The sequence below is a fragment of the Pieris rapae genome, chromosome 6 (assembly GCF_905147795.1).
Source record: "Pieris rapae chromosome 6, ilPieRapa1.1, whole genome shotgun sequence".
In the NCBI taxonomy this organism is placed as follows: Eukaryota; Metazoa; Arthropoda; class Insecta; order Lepidoptera; family Pieridae; genus Pieris; species Pieris rapae.
The window spans coordinates 3,799,769-3,822,320 of NC_059514.1; the positions used below are offsets into that span (position 1 = coordinate 3,799,769).

General features: G+C 31.4%; 1 protein-coding gene across 4 annotated transcripts in view; it reads right to left on the minus strand.

The window, feature by feature from the left end:
* The window catches only part of LOC110995696 (LIM domain only protein 7), a 98,612-nt gene extending 82,166 nt beyond the window's left edge, over nt 1–16,446 (minus strand). For all 4 annotated transcript variants that reach the window (XM_022262982.2, XM_022262985.2, XM_022262984.2 and 1 more), the window contains exon 1: nt 16,316–16,446. The gene's annotated coding sequence lies outside the window, so the exon portion shown is untranslated. The remainder of the gene's footprint in view (nt 1–16,315) is intronic.
* Between the last annotated feature and the right edge of the window lie 6,106 nt (nt 16,447–22,552).

Sequence of the window (22,552 nt, forward strand, 5' to 3'; positions counted from 1 at the left end):
TTGTACCCATTATACATATAATTAAATGCAGAATTTGCTTATTAATTAGTCTGGTATTTTGTTAGTGTAATAGAAATATGATTTAAATAATAGTTAAAAATAAAATATTCCATTTGTTAAACTCTGCAACTTTTGTATCACAAAATTTTGTAAAACTTTCCTTAGTTTTTTTAAAATAATAGAACTGGACTTGTTTTTCTTGAGTACGAATCGGTTTCTGGGTTAAACTGAAAATTTCGAATTAAATTGTTATAAAGTAAGGGCTTCAATTTATGAATCGCGTTTGTCAGTCACATTGACAACTATAACAATAGTACCTAAGTCTCGACTATGAAGTTATCCTAGCTTATTAAATCCATAGCGTGTTTCTTTAAATCGCAACTCTTGGCAAACTTATGACTTTGGCAATGAACTTGAAACAGATTATGTCAGTGTTTTTCACAAAAATACATTCGTTTTTATCATGAGTCATTCTAAACGTGACGTTCGCGAACGTCGTGTCTCTGATAAGAGTTGTTAGACTTGTTAGAATTTATACAAAAAATTAATTTATATACAATACGATTACCACGATACTAATACCAAACTTATCGAGGGTAAAAAGTTAACGACAATTACCAAGATAACTTTTTTCGACCGTTCCGCAAATTTTATGTCCTCTTCTAGTAAAGATAGAAAACGTCATTTATTTTACAGGTTTTCTTAGAATTTATCACTAAGGGACAAATTAATTTAATACGTGTTCAGCTTTGCCCTATTGACTTTTACTATAATAACTATTTAATTTACTAAATAACATTGATTCATATGTTTTTCTGTTAAGTATACCTGTTGTATCTGCTTTAATAGTTTTTGTATAACAAGCACTGACAGCGACGGATAAACCATGTCAGGTTTTCGTCCGCTGTAAAATATACCTAAACCTAAGTTTTCAAATTAAATAAAAATCTTTAAAAAAAGTCCTTTTCACTGTCTACATATGTTAAAATTCATTAATATGCTTTGTTTTGTTCCATTATTTATGCCTAAGTATTTGTATGTATTATGTAGTTTTGGAATATTTCGCTCACCTCATTTATTTATTAATAATAATAATAATAAATAAATAACAACTTTAAATATATATGAACATTGATTTAAGTATATATTAAGCTGTTCTTTATAATGATTTCTTGTTTAAAATATAGTTAATGTTATTCAGTAAGTGTAGTATGTGCTGTCTTTGTTCTAAAATGAGAACTTACAGTTACAAAATTCACGCACGAACTCTTCATTATATGTCACATGTTATCATGTTTACATCAATTATTTTTAATACACTCCTATGTATTGTTAAAATAAATGTGTTACGCTTTACTTATTAAACGATTATACATATGAGACTCGTAAAATCTATTACTTTACTTTAAAATATATACTTTAAAGAATCACACGAATCTTGATTTCAAACTAATTCTATAACTATTACTCACTTCAACCCCCATTATCATACACAATTGTAATTAAGAAACCGAACAGGAAGAAAATAAATTGATGATATCCTTTCGATTCAAAATATGAAAGTAATTTTTTTTTATTTCAAAACACATATATAGAAATTTAAAAATATCAATTACTGTGTTATTAAAGTAAAAGAAGCAATTATATATGTAAAGTATACGGATGCATTGCTGATACAAATGCGCAATTAGAATTTGCAATCATGTTAAACAAAGCTCTTCACAAATGCGCCGAGCCCAATTGTTTAAGGGCATTACCATTACCCTTAATATTCATAGCACTTCGCATTCTACATAAATGATCCCTTCAAATGACAGTTCCACAGCACTCGAAACTATTGAAACTTGAATAAATAAAATGAAAAAATAAATATGAAATACTATTAATTTGCTATATTTGTTTTAAATATTGTAGAATTGTTTGATGCGAACACATTTCTGAATGAAACTATTTTATGATAAAGAAAAAAATACCTTAAACAATTCTTGAGCTAATTGCTGTATATTATATCGATAGAGAATCCTTAACTATCTTTTTTTAACATTTAAGTTTAACTTAAGAATAAACTTTCATGTAATAGGGGGCAAAAGACCTTATGTTAGCATGACTGATACACTACTTTAAATTTATCTCCATTGCAAAATACACCCTAAAACAGAAGAATTAAGACGCCAATACAATTCATATTCAATAATCTCACTTAAAATTATCAAGAGAGATATTGATATTCGCACATAAAAGCATAAAATATACAGTAATAAATAATTTGTCTTTGAGTAATAAAATTACTTTTAGATGGACATTGCGACATTAACGATGCAAAGCACAAATGCATTTCTATGCATACTGCGTTTCAAAATGTCCTTGTGTCGGTCCCGAATTGAAAGCCTCTTACTCACAACGTTAGCTGGGAACTTAAAATTAAACGATTATAAATAAATTTCATAATTTAGCTTTAATAATAACCATTACTCACGTAATAGGCACGGGACAGACTTATCTGAGGCTGTTCATATTTTTCAAGAGCAAGCAAATGTTGTGTGCTCAACCATTTTTTTCGTCAGGAATCGAACTTTAATTAGTATTTTCGCCTACTATATTACTTTTTCTACGATTTATTACTGCAAACGTTGCAAGTAGGTAGTTGTGATGGAAATGACTGTTCTGCTTCCACGCCTAAAGTGAATATTAAATTTTTGATGTAAAAATCTATAGCCGCGCGTAAAACCGACTGTTGGCGTGGCCACTCTTTTTGAGTTGACGCAGTTTATTAAATGAACAGCTATAATTTTCTGATAAAATAATTTTTTTTTATTATGCCATATTATTTAGTTCCTGTCGTAATCTGTCTTTTATACACAAACTAATTTCGATGTTTCCCATCTGCCAGCCGTCCTGTTACGGTTCACATACGGTTATTTAAATATCTGTATCAAGGCATCTTTCACGTCTAAACTAAGAAATAGTTATAAATTTTACTCATCAACATATTCAAGGTATCGATCGAATAAATATACATTCAAAATTCTACACCGTGTTTGCTAGTAATTAAATAGAACTAATTTCCATTTCAGAACAAAAGACGTATTCATAAACAAGAAAAACAATTTAAACTTCAAAACATGTCTCTCAACGTTTTAATGCACTCGAGACAGTCTCAAAGGCTGACTCCAACAATACCTTATCATTAATATGTGGTAAATTAAAACCGACCCTAATGCGTGGAAATAAAACTGAATTTCGTTTGAGTTAATCGTAAGAGGTACGTGCCTAACAGCTGTTCTGAGAAGGCTTTGTCAGGACTGAAGTTAGATTGAAAACGCGAAATGAAAAAGCCCTAAGCCTTTGTCCTAGCTCCTCATGACACGCGCTACTTGTTTTATACTTTCCCATCCTAGTTTTGTCTTTAAGTATGATTATTAAGACTGAGATTTAGCATGAATAAAATGCCCACTGTCAATTTATTCATGCTATATATGCATGTTGTGCGAATAGTCGACATATTCAATTATTATTAAACAACAAATGAAAAGCTTGTCTAGCTATATATACATATTCTAAAAGAGATTGAAAATAATGATTTTTTAATAAGTTATTAAATATATAATATACGGAAATAGTACAAACAACACACACAACGTTACTTATTTAATTACAAAAAAATTAAAAAAAAAAACAAATGTTATGATAATTTGTGCTGTAACCATTTCTTAAAAATAATTATTGTAGAATAAGGTTAATTTAAGGTACATTTACCGCGATTTTTCATAGTTTAACGACTACGTAACACGCTCAATCACTATAAATTCCTAGAAAATATTAATGTATTTTTAGTTCCCATGGTTTAACGTAATCTCATAGGAAGCGGACCACCAGGAAAGTAAGAGCTGCACAGTCTCGGTTACTACCGGCCTTGTCGAACTTTCAGATGTTTTATATGGGAGAACAGAGGTCTTTTAAGCTGGATGGTCATTAGACCGATGAGCCGTGCCTTCCGTACAACATTGTTTAGGATTTCTCACATTAACTTTGGATTATTTCTATGATATTCTAGATTATTCTTTTTTTTGGCTTAACATGTTTAATAATATAAATAATTTAAGCTTTTTTTTCGCGTTACGCTTCTTCAAACTAAACTTTAAATGGCAGTTAAAAGATACCTAAGAATATAATAAAGTAATCATCATTTAAATGAAATACAATGTTACCTGACCTATGAGTATCTGACCGATAGACTTTAATTTCTTTTATAAAAGTTAAGTTCAAATAAATAATGTATCTTGTAAGAATAGAAATGTATTAACTATGGTGGAGCCCTCCCACAACATTGCTGTGCCTAACCAAGGTCCTTATTGTAATAAATTATAACGTGTAAAATATTTATATAAGGAATGCAATAAAGATTTGAGTTTGAGTTTTACTTTACTACTTAAATAAAAGAATGTTATTTTATATCATATTATTTTTTTTCGTTTGCGTCTACAAATAAATGCCCTTAATGTTTTCAACACGTGAATTGTAATTTAAAAAGTAATTATCTCACTGATAATTTGAGATTAAAATACCTATTTATTATATCTATTTGTATGTTTGAGTGTTTTTTTTTATTTAACCAAAAAGTATTTAAGAAATAGCTGCTATATAAACAACTATTTAAAATTTAAATGTTTTATAAAAACCTACAATGACAGGTTGTTTGTGTTATATCTTGAAAAGCCTTTTATAATATACCTCTCAATACTCATGCGGAATGCATAACACATATTTTCATTTAAATTAAACGAGAGAAAACAGAGAATTATGTCTGTGTCAGTATACAAAAATATCCTAAACAATGCATAGGTTCATACGCTGAATCATCGCAAACGATTTCAAGTGGTTTATTTCACTATTCAGTTTATTTTCAGTGACGTTAATCTTAATATATATATTTCTTGTGTGCGTGTGTATGTGACTGAACTCCTCCTAAACGACTGGACCGATTTAGACGAAATTTTTTGTGTGTGTTCAAGGGGATCTGGGAATGGTTTAGATTCACAATTTTGTCCGCTGGACAATGTTTTTTTAATTAATTTTCAATTTATTAGTTGTTGTTGATTTTGGAATGTTTTACATTGGATCCGACAGACGGCGCTACCATCGCAGTGTCAAATTTTAAATAATATTCGAATTTTAATTTTAGTCTGTCCCGAAATTTAAAAAAAGTTTTGTTATCATTGTGTTACATCGTGTGTGACCATGTGCTGGATCGTTAGATATTGTCATAACATTTGTATAATAATTTTCATCAAAATGGCTTATTAAAAATTGAAATTTTGAAATTAAAGACGTGTAGACAGGACAACGTCTGTCGGATCCGCTAGTATTATATAAATTAATTTCTTAATGACCTTGCGCCGTGGCATGTGAACGTAATTCTTACATTTTATTATATTTACAAACCAGGAAGTTAACATTTGTCTTCACTTAATTTAAGTTCTGCAAAAACATTTCACAATTTTGATTGGCATAAAGTTATTTTTCTCGATTTTAAATTCATTAATACCAGAATGTAGTACCGGGGCCGTACGTATGTAGGTTTGCAGGACTTTTTTTTTAATGAAAATGCACTTACGCAGGCCCGCATCAAGAATGTTGAAATAGACGTGGGAACAGTGGGAATACACTCAAATCCCTCTGCTATTCAGAGGAGTAGCGAGACCCACTAAAAACACCTCAGCCCTTCACACGCCCTTAAGATGGGCCCTCGGGGTTCGCTAGGCAGTCTACCCAAGAGAGCTCATTCAAGAAGGTTTGCCGGACTGGGCAACTTACATTATATTAATCAAATATTTTATAAGTTATTGCCATAGTTTCTATTTGTCAAAAGATTTTACATTTTGCCTATTAAATTAAAATTACAACGATCCGCATTGTTATAGATTTATTTAGTGTATGAAATTGTTGCCTTTAATTACTTAATTATATTTAAATACCTATAAAAACAAAGCAATATCCAAATAAAACCAAATAGATTCTTCTATTGTGTCTTTCCACATACTAATTTTGGGAACCCTTTTTTGCAGGGTCGCTAGTAAATTATATATGAATGTGTAGATTTATAACAAAAGTGGAATAAGTCGACCTTGGCGATCACCTCTCACTTGGATTACAAGTATGCACGTTTATCCACGCCCTCTTAGTAAACAATACAATTAAAATTATGACAAGAATATCTGAGTAATTTATTCCTTCGTGGAATTCTAGAGTGCATTATATCATAGATTAAAATGCAAGCGATTATATCAAATATTAACATGCAGATAAGGTCCCAATATCTTTTTCAAAATTTTATGTACGTGATCAATATTAACAATTAATAATTATACTAAAAATTTGTAAAAAAATTTTACATATTTTTATTTCTATTTGTGTTTTCATCTGTGTTTATTTTGAGCTTGGGCTTGTCAATTCCGTAAAAATCGAGTCACCTTATTGAAATTGGTCCTTCGTTTTAGCCGGACTTTCATTATAACATCTTTGTTGTTGCGTATCGCAACAAATACGTACAATTAACAAAATTCCAATTGATCATTTAACAATCTTACGAATAGGCTATTACACAATGTTACTGTTAATAAGTCAGTAGGTATATTATCCTTCAAATATCCTTGGCTTACATTGCACATAGGAAAATATAAGTAAGCTTCACCGTCTTGGAATGCCTTATATAAGGACATAAGAAAATTAAATCACATAAGGTAACCGAGAAATAAATCACGTTGGATCATGACGTTCTGTTAGTCATTCGCTTTGTCATTCTCATCTTGACCTTGAACTTTGCGAAGGAAAATAATGATCGAAGATAAATTATAAGAAAATATGTTTATTTTATGCTGGCACTGTTTGCTTTTACAGTATCCGCCTCGAACGTTATTTTGAAAGCTGATTTCAGCACGTTCTCCGCCACATTTTGAAGTAATATGTTTTAATTTAAAACTACTGAAGGTTGTTGAAAACAATAGAAATAGGTATGAATATGTAAAACTTTACAGTATGAACTAACACTATAAACTTTTAAGTTGTACTTCTTTAGGCGCGTTAGGGAAAAATTATGAGAGTAAATTTTAACGATGCGCGCGCACACCGTCACAAAAAAACCGACAGCCTGAAGTTAGCTATAGTCAACAGTTAAGTTTATTTGTGAAATTTAAATAAACTTTATATAACTAGATAATACGTTTTAATAAAACTTTCAATATATTAAATACCTTTTTTCTATTGAGAGTGTAATTTTTTGCTACAAACAATACAATTTTGAAAAGATTCCTATCTTGTTACGCCAAAGAAGTTATAACTTCTAAATCGTGTACATAAGTTACACACCCGTTTTTTTGAAGACGAGACAGAAGAATACAACAGGCACTTAGAGTTAGGTGCTGCCACCGCCTATGCACACATGACAATACACCAGGTTTGCAATTGCGTGTTACTAAGGTGATGGCGATGATTCTCTTGAAGTCCCTTAAGGCCCAAACCCAATTACCTATCTCATTCCATTTTTGACCATCTGAGATAGGCATCTTAATCCAAATATTGATAAAAGTGTTAACCAATCGACGGTTTGAAACAGTCATAGATACACACTATCCTTGGTAGGTCGGCTCGGTGTACGTGGATAAACCTTTGTATGAAAATGACAGTTCAACTATGGTAACTAGTCTTTTAATTATTTTAATAACTTACACCAGCTTTATAAGTTTACACACGATTTGATATGTTTTAAACATCTTAATATATATATTTCTTGTGTGCGTGTGTATGTGACTGAACTCCTCCTAAACGACTGGACCAATTTTGATGAAATTTTTTGTGTGTGTTCGTGGAGATTCGAGAATGGTTTAGATACACAATTTTGTCCGCTGGACAATGTTTTTTTAATTAATTAGTAGTTGTTGATTTTGGAATGTTTTACATTGGATCCGACAGACGGCGCTACCATCGCACTGTCAAATTTTAAATAATATTCGAATTTTAATTTTAGTCTGTCCCGACAGTTAGCGCTGCGATCAAATTAAAAAAAGTTTTGTTATCATTGTGTTATTGTAGACCATGTGCTGGATCGTTAGATATTGTCATAACATTTGAATAATAATTTTCATCAAAATGGTCCAGAATGTTTTAGCTTATTAAAAAAAGTTTGAAATTTTCAAATTAAAGACGTATATACAGGACAACGTCTGTAGACTTGTATATTTTAAACTAGTTTGTATAATTTTGAAATTAATTATTTTAAAGTATATTCTTTTGTACTACGACTCCAACATTAGAACTAAGAACTTTTGTTAATTCGTTAAAAACATTTTATATACGAGAATTTTATACTTGTCCAATATTGTAAACATCTCATGATTGGAAGAGAGTTTCTTGGTTGCTTTTGATTTGGGTAATAAAAACCATTTAGATCTTACTTTTTTAATATTGACGTAAATGTTACCAATATGAATAAATTCATTTTTATATAGACTTAAAATATAATGAGTATATGTATTCCTAAACAGTTATGTAACGAGCAAAATTGATTTATACAAAAATATTAAACGGAAAAGGCGTCAGTTAAAAAGGTAATGTCCCCACGTGGGCATAAAGTTAAAAACGACAGGATGCAATAACTCGTATGGAAGAGGAATGTTTGGGCTAATTATAGCAGCACCTGGCTGACGCCGAACGCCAGACGGCTCCGAAACATTGGGATATAAACAACTGAATACCGGTAATGGTTACCGGTAAATATTTACCGGTAATTAAATGGGAATGGCGAGCAAAGGCGGAAATGTTCATCATCAGGTCCTGGACTTGAGATGTTTTAATTGTATGTTTATGATACCTAGTCTATCCAGACTAGGAGATTATCAAGCTAGGTGGGATTAGGGTAACTTTTACGGCGATCAGCCTTCTATATCTGACATATAGTTCTACGAAATATGAAGTTCTTCAGATGTTTTCTTTCATAGTACAAGCTGGTGTTAATTGCGCACATAGAATGAAACCCATTGATCTTGGCCGGGATTTGAAGGCGCGATTTGAGTTTAGTTAACATCACAAACAATTACATACTATTTATTGCTTTAACCTAAAAACAGCTTCTAAAAATATCTCAAAACATTATTTTAATAAATTTAAGATATGGTCTCCGTCTACTTGACGTACTTACACAGATAGGGAATAAACAGATTACATAGCTAAAACTGATTAGTGAATGCAAAACTTATAGTTATGTAAAACTCTCGTATATACTATAATCTCCGTTCAAGGAAGATCATAATTAGCATTTAATCTTTTAAGCATCAAACAATAACGGCTAAGCCTATTTACATGAAAAATACAGATATATTGCCCCGTGGCTTTGTAATGAACTAAAAGGAATGCTGTCAGTTCTTTTACAGAATTTTTTTTTAGAATTTACGCAATTTTTAAAGTGACGAACACCAGTTAAAACTATACTATATTTATAATATAACAAAAACTGAAGGGCAAAAGCTTCATCTAGTTAGGGATCTCATATTTATAAATAAATTGAAATTTGCAATCTTAGTCGAAGATACATAATATATCCAATCGACTTTATGTTTAATAAGTTTTAACGAATGTAAAATCAGCTTGATAAACGTGTAATATTCTGTAATTTCTTTATAGGGTTTCTTTTTTAAACCCTACAAATTAATGAAATTCTAATCGATGTGGTTTATCCATATTTATCGATGTTTAGAATTTATTTTACGATCGCCTGTCGTCTTATCGCCGCTGACATAAATTTATGGAATATTTATAAAGCTATATAATTTTATACATGTTTTTTTTAATGTAATGGATTTAGTTTTCATGATATTACTTTGCATCATTGCATTCATATTTTGTCAGATTATTTGTAAATATAACTAATAAAAGGATGATATACAATTTATTGATTTTTTTCTCCAACTGAAACTTTTCAGGATGGAAATAAGACAACTTTATTATTTTAGTATATATATATATATATATATATATATATATATGTATATTCAAGAACACGCAATAAACTTAGCTGGAATTAAATTCTTCAGACACGTTAATATATCATACAGCTTCGTGTTCATTCGTCAATTCATACCATTCTTGAGGCGCTCATAGATGATAAAAAAGCCACAGGTCAAAGCAAATTGATAAGAATACCTGGATGTCCTGGGTTTATCGAAAAAAGCGGAAAGGGTGGGCGTATTTGTTCCGCATACACTGGCCATTGTGGGCGAATGACACCTTTCGACGACCTTTACATAAACTTAGTGTTAACAAATCTTGAAACCGTGTAGGCTTAGATTATTAACACAAATATAGCATTTACATCCACAAGGCAATATGTAAAAAGAAGTAATAAAAACTATTAGGAAGTCCCTCTTGAGAACATCGTTCTATCAATATATAAAAAATAATGCAATGTCCATAAAAGGCTTCTTCGAACTGCGTATTTTTTTGAGAACATATTAAATTTTTAAATATAATTATATTATAGAAAAGACGTACTAAACGCGAGTTTGTAAGGAGCAATTAAAAAGAATCAAATGATTCCTCGTTGAAATCATCATTAATGTCAATCGACTGACATAGTTTCTTGATGTTTCTGCCACATGCTGTAATTGATGAAGACGAAAGTTACATACAAAGACAACGTACAAAAATAACCCTTAACATTATAGTGATACGTTATAAATTAAACTGTTGTATAATGCAACAATGCAATGTCGTATTGCGCAAGTGCATTGTTTGAAAACTTCACAGTATTGTGAGAAACATTGCTTAGTTTTTATTATATTTTTGGAATGTGAGAAAAAAATGCAATAATTGCGTACATAGGGTTGTTTTCATTAAAGTACATGTCATACTGCTAACATAAATTCACGTTTCATTATTCTTAATAAAATCCTCGATATTCAATTATTTTGTCAAATCCCCCCACTTGGAGAGGCACTGTCTATGCTTTTCTAGATTTCTCTATAAATCTTGTAGGAGAACCTCATGTATCCAATGGATAGGAATACGTACTTATTTATTTAAAATAAATTTTCCTATACAGGAATGGTGTTCAATTATATATTCAAACTAAATACCTGACCTAAACACTATCGTAGAGCTATTAGCCGATCTAATTGAAATTAATCTATATCAGTCAGTTTCAAAGACTTTCTCTGTCATAAATATTCCAATCTAGAACTCAGTATCTAATTTGTATTACTATATTCTTAGAGTATTGTTATCAGGTAGATAGCAGAATTTATTCTACCATTTAGCTTTCTAGTACAAGCTATAAATTATGTTTGGTTTATTAGAAGTAATTGTGGGTCAGTAGCCATTGAATAGGCTGTATGGTTTTAGCTAATTTAGGGTTTTTAGTTGTAAACTGCTATTATAATATATAATTTATACTGAAATTTACCGCCTGAATTGAGAGGTAAATATTTTAGCATAATCAAAGAGCCATGAAGCTCTGGAATACATCGTGATATATCGAACTTTCACCAAAATGCCACAATTTACATATATTTACATTGTTTTTTGTACCACCCGGGTTTAAAAGAAAATTTCAGGCCAAAGGGCTCGAGAAATATGTGACAGAATTACGAGTTATTGACGGTATTTTAATCGGGCCATCGGTAATTGGTAGTCAACAGAAGTCATGTAACATCTTTTCTTTAACAACGAAGTAGCGACCCGCAAACAAAACTGATATTTTAATTTTATCCCTTTTAATTATACGCTTATAAATCAAAAAGTGCATTGCAATCCATTGATCTGACACATTAATTTCGAGGTATACACGGATAAACAAACTCATAAACATTGTATTTCGGGTCACACCACGTGCTTCTTTGAAATTTACATCATTTTTATTTTAATCATTTTCACCTTTAATATTTATTGCTTAATGTAGATTGGTGTTATTCATGTAACGGGGCCTGTTTTATTAACCATTTTAAGGCTTTCTCAGGCTTCGATTCCTATAATCACAGAACAATTATTGTTTCGCAGGGAATAATCGAATGAAACCATTCGCCATGTTTTATTTTGAGTTGACGTAAAAATGCGCTTACGCAAGCCTGCGCAATAGATGTAGGAGCTTGATGCGGGGATTGTGGGGCTGGGTCGACACTCAAAGCCTTCTGCTATTCAAATCATACTTCAAAGCCCTTCTCTCTGGGTTCGCCAGGCATTCTACCCAAGGAGACATATAGGTACGCTTTGTGCGTTAACCATTGGCTATTGGACAGAACCCAGCATATATATTATTATAGCTCATCTATTAAAACCCTAAATGATATAACCTAAAATGATAGCCAAGTAGAAGATAAATCACGTGGTATCCAACTTTTGGAAAAAAAAAGGAATTTTTGAATTTTGGAATCTATTAATGTTCAAGAGGAAAGTAAGATAAGAATGATACTATATTACTTTTGTAAGTAGGTACTGGACTCTACTATGTTGCAGTCGCAGTCCTATTTAATCTTAGCCATATCTTGTTTTGTTGATAATACTTAATATGTTTTTTTAGATTTCCATTTATAATTAAAATTGTTATCAATATTGTACAAACTTTATATTAATGTGTTATGAATTCTTATAATATAAATGTTTCTAATATCAACTTGATATTATATATATATATAACTTGATTGTTTAAGTTGGTGGTATAATTTGTCAAACCACCATGTTTGTTTTATTTACTACGTACTTTGTTTACCTCATAATAAGGAAGAAAACGATGACGCAACTTAATGAATTACAAACGAAATGTTAACTTCTCGACAATATTCAATACAATTTATCGAATACCTTTCAAGTCTCAAGAACGAAGCAAGGTCATAGCACGTAGAAAACCCTTCAAAAAACCTTAATTGCTGCGCAGTTTGCTTCTTTTACATGAGCTCTGTTTTTTTATCTCGGATTTATCGCCGGCCAGGTTTTTTAGATGACTCTAAAAGTTGACGATTACGTAAGTAATTTAGTAAAGAATGTTAACCACAGATGATCATGCCCTGTATTTCCATCAATCTGTAATTCTGATCTGAAACTGATCGTCGTAGCAGTTTTAATTTAGTAAGGTATCACTTAACATCAGGTGAGCCTCCTGCCCGTTTGCCCCCTGTTCTATAAAAAAAAAAAGATAATTAAGGTCATCTACTAGTGACTACTACTACGTACGTTTATTCTATGTTATAAGAATGTTACATTATATAAACGGTAACAACTTATTTAAGTGGACTAGTGAGGGATAGAATTCTTCCTCTTGAGTATAGGCCTGTAGCTTTTGAAATTCATATTTATTTATCGACACTTCCATCCATTGCGTGCTGAATACAGAGACTATAATATCCGACCAACGCTTTTTTGACCACCTATACGCCACTTAAGGCTTAGTTTACATCATTATCTTAATCAATATGAATAAATACATATGTTTTACTAATAAGTAAATACATTTTTGTAAATGTATTTCACTGCATAACATTAAATAATGACCAATTGTTGTGGCAATAGCCCACCTGGACATGTTATTAAGACACAAATCCACCTCTGACCCTTGTAAGCAGCAGGGTGCCGCATTTTTAACATACTATTTCGTAAATCTATAAAACCCTACATTTTTTGCAAGACGTTGTGAAATATCTTCATGTCAAGGCGATATTAGACTGGAATTTCGTAAAAATATAAAAACTATTTCTTGACACGAATGTAAGATTTCTATTAATTTTTAAACAATAATGCAATAAGAAGCATACTTGATTGCAATGTCTCTGTTAAACAATACTTCGGGTAATTTATTGTTTTCATTATTAATTATTTACTTCACGCGAATACTATACATTATACATAAACTTTTTTATCATATGAATGTAGCCTTTTGTTGACTGAACGTGCTAATCACCGAACTGTAATGAATTAGCTGCCTATTTAACAACTTTTGGGAAATATTACACTGGTAGGTGCAGAATATATGAGTCAAAAGGTTTTTACTAATGGTTGAATAAAATAAAGATTTATTTTATATTAATAGATATATAAAATTATATATCTATTAATATAAAATACATCAAATTATACACACAAGATATGTTTTTTGAATTTCAAAACTCATCAACTTAAAACTTAATATAACAGTTATTTAATTAAAGTTTAATTTTATTATTTATAATAAAAAAACATTTTATGGTGTTGTTTTAAACTTTTATTGCCTTTATAACTGACTGAATTTGATTGAATAATTAATAGACTACAATTAGTTACACAAAAGGTTGGCATTGAGTAAAGAGCCAAGGTCTTTTTTCCGTCATAAATTACAATCGACGCATAATCTGTGTTGAATTATAACAGCAAAATAGAACAGACAGTTCGATCTAAGATTCATCTAAGTTGATTCTAGGAATTATATTCGGAAACGCGATTCAGCGCAAACTATGACTTCCTGAGGTCTGAATCCAATATATTTAAGTTCAGTTATTATATATATTGTTTCTGTATCTTACCCTTACTTACGAGCATAACATACCGCTAATGTAATTATTAATATACATCTGTCCAACCAAAAACGTTTTAATTCGTTTTTTCATTAGAGGACTTGATTTATATCTATAAACTTAGTATGACACGCTTTGTTAGCATAAAAATTTAAAAATTTGCTACTTTCTAAATAATTTACAAATGTAAGCAGCAGTCATTCAACGACTTATGTAAATAGAAATACTTTCAATAAACTCAACGATAATGGTTATGTATTAGAGTGTGTATTACAGCAGATAAATGTTTATAATTATAAACAAATAGCGAACATCATCCATTGTTTGCAAATAATGCACGTGCAATGATGCTGTACCTGTGAAGTACAATGACCAATATTATTCCAGGCAAATTAACATGTTTCAAACGTTTGTAATAAAATGCCCATTCTTCTGTAATTTAATGTTAATAAACTGTACTAAAAGTGTATGATTTGTAACACTACCGAGATGTTAGCCAAGATACCTTTTCTCTATTGGCATACTCATTCAAGGATTGCAGATTTTTTTAAAGAAAAATTAAAATCATTGATCCATTACTGGCAGTTTCAGTAGCGATAGAAAAAATTTTTTTACCAATGAATTAATTCCAACAATGTTTCGATCTTAGTAATATTTAAATTTACGAGTATTGAAGGGTTTTATAGGCACCGCCAGCTTCAACTACAAAGCGTAGTACGTGACAAAAACTATAATTCTTAACAGATTCTGCAATTGTGGGAATCAACACTCGGTATACGATCAGATCTTATTCGTGGCAAGTAATAAATTTGATAACGGCATATGAATACAAAAGGAAACGAATGTTTTTCCTAAAAACAATTAAAATATGAATGTAGTCAAATATACTAATGTATTTGCAAGGTGTCGTAAAATTGTAATTTGACGAAAACCTCACTGGTGCAGAGTTGCCAACATAAAATCATAGCAACAATATGTCACTGCACTGACAGATTATAGAATGATATTCGAAATGCAAGTTAGATTCATTTCAATTCAAACATAATTTTTATAAAGTACAAACTGCAATGATGATAATTGACATCCATAAATGTAGGTAGGTAACCCTAGCTGTAGTTAGGTATAAAGTAATTATATTCATTGTCATATTTTACACCTAATTGCCAGGCTTGTGGGAGTTTTGCAGGTAGCAAACATCCAACAGACAATTACTTATGTTAAATAAGATATTTACCTGCCTGTCAATGTCGTATATTGCTATACATCTTAAAAAAAATTAATCAATCCTTGTTTCGAGGAACCGTCATTTTAGGTATTAATAAATAATCGTACTATTTCTATATATATTATGGGAGCCACAGTTCTTTTTATTCATAACTACCCTACGTAAATCATACGAATATATATTATAAAATATATATATATATATATATATATATATATATTATAGTTCCATAACAGCGATCTAAAAATGATTTATACCTAAATATATTTTGATATGTAAAATTCGAAAAGGAAGTACGTTCGAAATTTAAATTTTGACACGTGATTTTACGAACGAACTTCGTTTTAGGACTGTTTTACATTGACTTGCCTTACTTTAAAAACAGTTATCTCAATATCTTAATTTTAGCTACTAAGCACAATCTTTTGACATTTTCCTATTTCGTGAACGTAGAAAGTAAAGATAGAATCAACCTACTATTTACAAGCCAACCATAACCAATGATACGAGACAGGTTTTTTTCTGCGAATTTCTAGGCAATTGAGATGATATAATAACTTACCGAGTTTATGGACCCAAACACAAAAGCACAGCACAGATATTTTGGTCACAATTAGTGGATTAACAGTTTTGTGCGGAGGTGTAAAAATATAAAACGAATCACGTACACTACCTAAAGCGGAACGCGGCGGACTGGCGAGTGGCGGGCCGGTTGTTGTGGGGTGCGGGGAGAGGGAGCGGTGAAACAGAAAAGGTGTACCGCCACAGTCTACATACTTTAAACTATAGTTATCTTTAATTTGTACATCTTTTTATGATGTTTTATGGCAATATTTATATTTATATCATGTTCTAGTCAAGTCAGAATACAAGGAGCCGTGGACTTTTCTTTATTAAAAGTTTTATAAATGTCTAAGCTAGTGTAATCTATCCTTAGACACTGTAAACTATTCCCTACATGTATATTCATTTCTTTTTCTGAAAGTTTTCAATATTGTGTACACAGGAGCCTTCACTATAATTTTAAATCTTTTTTATCATAACAGTATTTTTGGCCTCTAAATGTACCAGATGTAATGATTGTTTCTCCAGATTATAATATAATAACATCCTACCATTTTTAACTGAGGTGGTTGTGAATATTTTTATAGATACATATATACAAACATTTCATTGCTTAAATATTTAGCCTACTGACTGACGATAGTATAGACTGTGGTGCCGGTGAACTGACAGTCGATTGTCGACACTCGTATCGGCTTTTGGGCACCGTTCACTTCAAGATATAGATAGATAATAGACTATCTGCGACACGTAGCTTTGCCCATGCGCAAGTAAACCTAATGATAAGTGATTGCAATTATTTAGAATCAATTAAAGGAATGTTAAAGATTACAAAATAATGTAAGAGTACAAATTTTGAAATTATAGAACAGACTGTAAAATACATATTATGTATAAATTTTACTACGTATTGTACTACCGGTGTATTCATGGCGCTAGGTTCATGGCGTTTATAACCTCCCTGAAGCCTAGAGTCTAGCTGTATATTTTTACAAAATATTTTATTATTTACAAGTTCTCCATAAAAACCATCCAAATCAGTCATTTCAATAGTACATACTTTCCCCTGATAAAACTACATTATTAACTAAAACACTCTTTCCTTTCCTTCTGCTACATTGCACTTACGATATCATGATGGATAGAGACGGAAGAGTGGAATAAAACGGTTCCATTTAACGCATAGATTTCTTATGCGTTTTCTTTATGCGCAATGAATAAGTATAGCGATTACAAACAGTGTGAGAAAACCGACCATAAACCAAAAATTCTACATTTTTTTACCGCCAGATCCTGATGTTAAGGGATATCGCCACCAATAGACACTCTCATTGCCAGAGGGCTCACGAGTGCGTGTCGGCCTTTTAAGACTTGCTATGCTCTTTTCCTTAAGAACCCTAAGTAGAATTGGTTCGGAAATACTTCAGTGGGCAGCTGGTTCCACATAGTGTTACACAAAAATCAATTCACTCAGTTGTGGAACGACTGAAGTCTAGGTGATACGGTTGGTACATCGATTCCGGCTCGATGTCCGATGATGAAACTCATCTGCATGTATTATATGCGTCAAGCAAAGACCTGATCACAAACTTGCTATAAAAAAATTTCAAGAAACAGATAGATATTCAACACAAATGTGTCAAACACGCCATTTATCAAATTGATTCCATTAGATTATTATTATCAATTTGGCCCACTTTCCAGTACTTTGTTCAATTAACTAATATTACGTTCGATCCGAGAGTTGCATAACTATGTGTAACAATAAAATATACTGAGCTACATAAGGTCGTTCAAATATATGTACATATTTAACTTAAAACTGTACCAATTATTAAATTTTGACAGGTCCCTATGTGGGAATAGGTTTAAAGACCTATCCGGTTCCCAAATTCCAGAAAAGAACATTGTTTCTTTCCATTTTTTGTCCTCGATTCTTAAAGGCGGGAAAATTGAAAAAAATATATGGTAGAGTTGAGTAGTTTATGTATCGACACACGATTTTAAAAACTTCGTTCGATAGAAAAAAATCAAACATAGCCAATTATTGACACTTTGAATTCATTTTATTACGAAAAGTTTTACAGAAGATGTTTTTAAAATTTGCACATATTTTATCGCAAGCCAAGATTTCATTTTCAGAAATAAAAATTAATAAAACCCCGAGACATTGACACAATAATTCGTGCTGGGATAGGACCTTAAACCAAGGATTTACGAGAAAAGTACTTTCGAGAAATTTGTGGGCCGCATATCAAGGCCAAATATCATACAGAAGATAGCAGTGTTGGCCTAGTGGTTTCAACTTGCGACTCTCATCACTGGGGTCGTAGGTTTCACCCCCGGCTGTGCACCAATTCTCCTATGTGCGCATTTAACACTCGCGCGTACGGTGAAGGAAAACATCGTGAGAAATCCGGCACACCCTAGTCCCTTAAAAGGCACAGAAGGTTGATCACATACTTTTCTATAAGAAATGACCATTGAAAGTAAAGTAAAGTTAAAGGTGGCGCCAAGTAAACAATTAAAATTCATAAGCTCCTTTTTTGATGTGGGATAAAAGGTTATTTAGTTTATCTCGTTCGATGACTCGAGGACGCGTGAAATTATTAATTTGTTTATTTGCCCCCTTCGCTAGTGCCAATTCAAAGGATTTAAAGATAAATTTTTCGCGATTTTCGAACAAATTTGAAATTTCACAGAACACAATTATGTTGAAATCAAACTGATTAATAAAAACCATAAGTAACAATATGCCTCTACAGAGCATTTCGATTACATATTAACTATTTTCTTAATTAGTATCATTCACACTTTTCTTCTATACCAAATTTCGTACACATAGGAAACCATATCCGAACCAATTTATCCAAATGAGCCACATAGTAAAACGTAGAGTATAAATGAAACAGATGTCAGATTTCCTTCACTCTTGAGTCTTGACAATCTATTTAGCCATTGTCCTGTCCATTCCTCACATTAGTGTATTCAAACTATAATAATATGATTTATGGGATGTTTTACGATCCCGCATTGAATTTCTATTATACAATTACCACAAAGAATAATAGGCACTAACGTTTGCACTCAGCCTTCGTACGACTAATATTTAGAAGGAAATTCTCAGGCAACATTTCTGTACCAAATACACCTTTAGGATCGCGGGTCAGAGAGACTATATAACGTTAAATAAATTTGAATAGAAATCATCAGATATGGAATTCAAGGATGAAGAAAAGACGCTAGCGACGGTATCTCACTAATTTTTAAATATTCTACAACAATTAATATATAACAATTGTAATAAGTTAAAGTATAAGTATTAACAATTAATATATATATTAATATTATATAATAATTGTTATCTTATTGTTCAAGTAAGTTAAAGTTTATTTATTACATATTTTTTAAGGCTTGTCAAAGACCGAAGCAAGAGCCTAGCCCTAGCTGACTATGCTGATGATCATTAACACATTCAACGATGATCGTTTCAATTAACACGGATTTGATGTCCTGCCGTTGCGTAGAGATGTAGGAATCTCTTTGTATCTTCTACCACATTTACCAGGCAAAGTTCGGATGACGCTGCTGAGTTTCGAACGACGTGAAAGCAGCTGCCCATCAAAGTTTGTGTTCGCCTACTCCAAGGCCTCGAAGAAAAAAGAAATTTTCAAAAGCAAATTTAAAAAACACCGGCATCGCACTTGCGAGGCGTTGTAAGTGTCCATGTTAAGAGAAGATCAGGTATGTCTTCATGCCGGTCCGTTTGTCTCTCTTGTTCTTTAAATAACGCATTATCAGCGAGTGCTTAAGGGTACCGAAATGTTTATATTAGGTACCAACTGATATTTATTGTATATTTTAAATAAAAACAAATTTAAACCCGTTGTATATGAATTTATATATCCTTTATACATCCGTAATTTATAAATACATAGTATTATTTCGATCAAAAGTGGTGAAAATGGGGTTGGTGGCTGTTCCTAAAGATTTCCACTTCATAATAACAAATAGTGACCTATATCACATACAGGGGATCATTTAAACAATTTAAATCAATACACTGTTTTTACTAGCCTTAACCCCCCGGAAATGTAAAAGAAAACAAAAGTGCGTACGAATTCTTTAAAGCCTCGCAAAATCGTTACGAGAACATTATATGTTATGACGATTCTATGATTAGCTGAATAATTACAATATAGGAACGTAAATGAGACTGACATTCAATAAATAGGCCAGTCAATAAATATTTCTCTCACGGCACAAATGACTCAGACCTACATGGCATTTACTTAACATAATTAGATACTTACTACTAACTAGTACACATCTTCGTTGTTAAATAAATTTTCTACAGCAACACAAATTTTGAAAAAAAAATTCATTTTTCAAAAAGTCAAGTGACTTTTTACAAATATAAAGAGCACAAAGATTGAACCAAAATGCTGTAAAGACTTGCTTAGTGGTGGGTATAGGCTTTTATTTGCCTATTCTGCCCCACTTATAACTCTTAATTTGTTCCCTAATAGGTTCCATTTATTAAAAAATAAGGAAAGCCTTTGAATAGGTAGTGTCAATAGTGTAGATCTAATTATATTCAATGATTTTGCGGTCACAATATTTGTTATAATTGACACCAATCGAGTGCCTCGATTCTTAGCATTATAAACACTTAAAATACTATGTTAATGATATGATAATTAACAATTAATATATTCTTTAATGATTAATTAAAAATCTTAATGTTACTAAATGGATTTTACACTGTCATAATTCTACGGGTCATTTGAATATGCATAAAATTACTATTAATTATAAGAGTCAAATTTCAAATAAACTAATTGATAAACCAGATTATACTTCCTAAATGAAGTAAAGTTTTAGATCCTTTTTCTATGTATGTATCAAAATTAATCACAGTTTATGTATTAATTTATGAGTAGCGTATAGGCATCACCTCACGTCAGTCTGTATCCCTAATGATACAATACCACATATTATGTACGTAAGTTTTATGTGTACGTTCGTGTCTGTCTGCGGCAACACAGTTCCTACGATTAAACGATAATAAAATTCGAACGATTAGAACGATTAAAAAGATACTCAGGCGTAAACGGTCCTCAACTGTTTTTGTTAGCTGTGGTAGTCATAATACATATGTTCAAACATATTTCAGATTGAAAAAAATCATTTGTCAGTTCATTTATGAATGATACAGATACCGGCAAACATCTTGAATAAATGTCGTTGCCTGCGCAGAAGCGATTTTAAGGTACCACTGGGGGGAGCGTGACGTGTCGATGTTGACGATTGTGTCCCGCGCTGCGATATGATACGCAAACTTTCCCCCACTTCCTAGTAGCTGAAAGAGTTTGCCGGTATCTGTATCGCTCAGCTTCTCTGATGACGGAGCTTATAGTTTTTCGGAGTACTAATTTAATGTTTAATTTAAATCATCCAATCCATTATATACAGAAATAGAACACAGCTTATATAGGATATATTATCCTTGACAGTTGCAAGACAAATTCTTCCCTACAGCGACATAATATCAAGTTAAATTAAAATAATTGCAAGCTTTATGCCACTAGAATGTAGATTGATCTAGATTTTTGTATAAATTAAATTCTTGTTCGTATTTGCATTAAGCCAGGTTTTTATAAAAGCTACTTTTCAAGCTTTATATTAAGTTACAAAACTAATATTTAGAAATGAACTGAGTTGAAATTAACTAACATCAATTATATTCGTCATATTATTTCCCTTAATAGAAAAAGAAAAACCCTTTTTAAAAGACCCGTAACGCACTTTCTTAAAAGGCCGGCAACAAACTCGCGATGCTTAACATGAGATGAGCCTCCTGCGCGTTTGTCCCCTATCCTATAAAAACCTTTTATTTGTTATAAGTGTATTACAAAATTACGAATATAATATAAGCGATTCAAAAGTTATTTATTTATTAAGACTTCGTTGCATACAGAAATATAATACAATTGACATAATTAAATGTAAATTAGGGCAACTGGCGGCTTATTGCTTTCGAGCGATCTCTCCAGGTACCCATGTGAGAAAAAAAATGGCTTTATTTAAATAAAACGTTTTTTTGATAGTCTGTCCCTAACTACATTGCTAAAGCACTCGATATCTCGTGTTCCGAAAATAATGTCAACGTTTATTACTGCCAAGGAAGCAACTGATCTTGTAATATACGTGTTGTTAATAAAAACTTTATAAA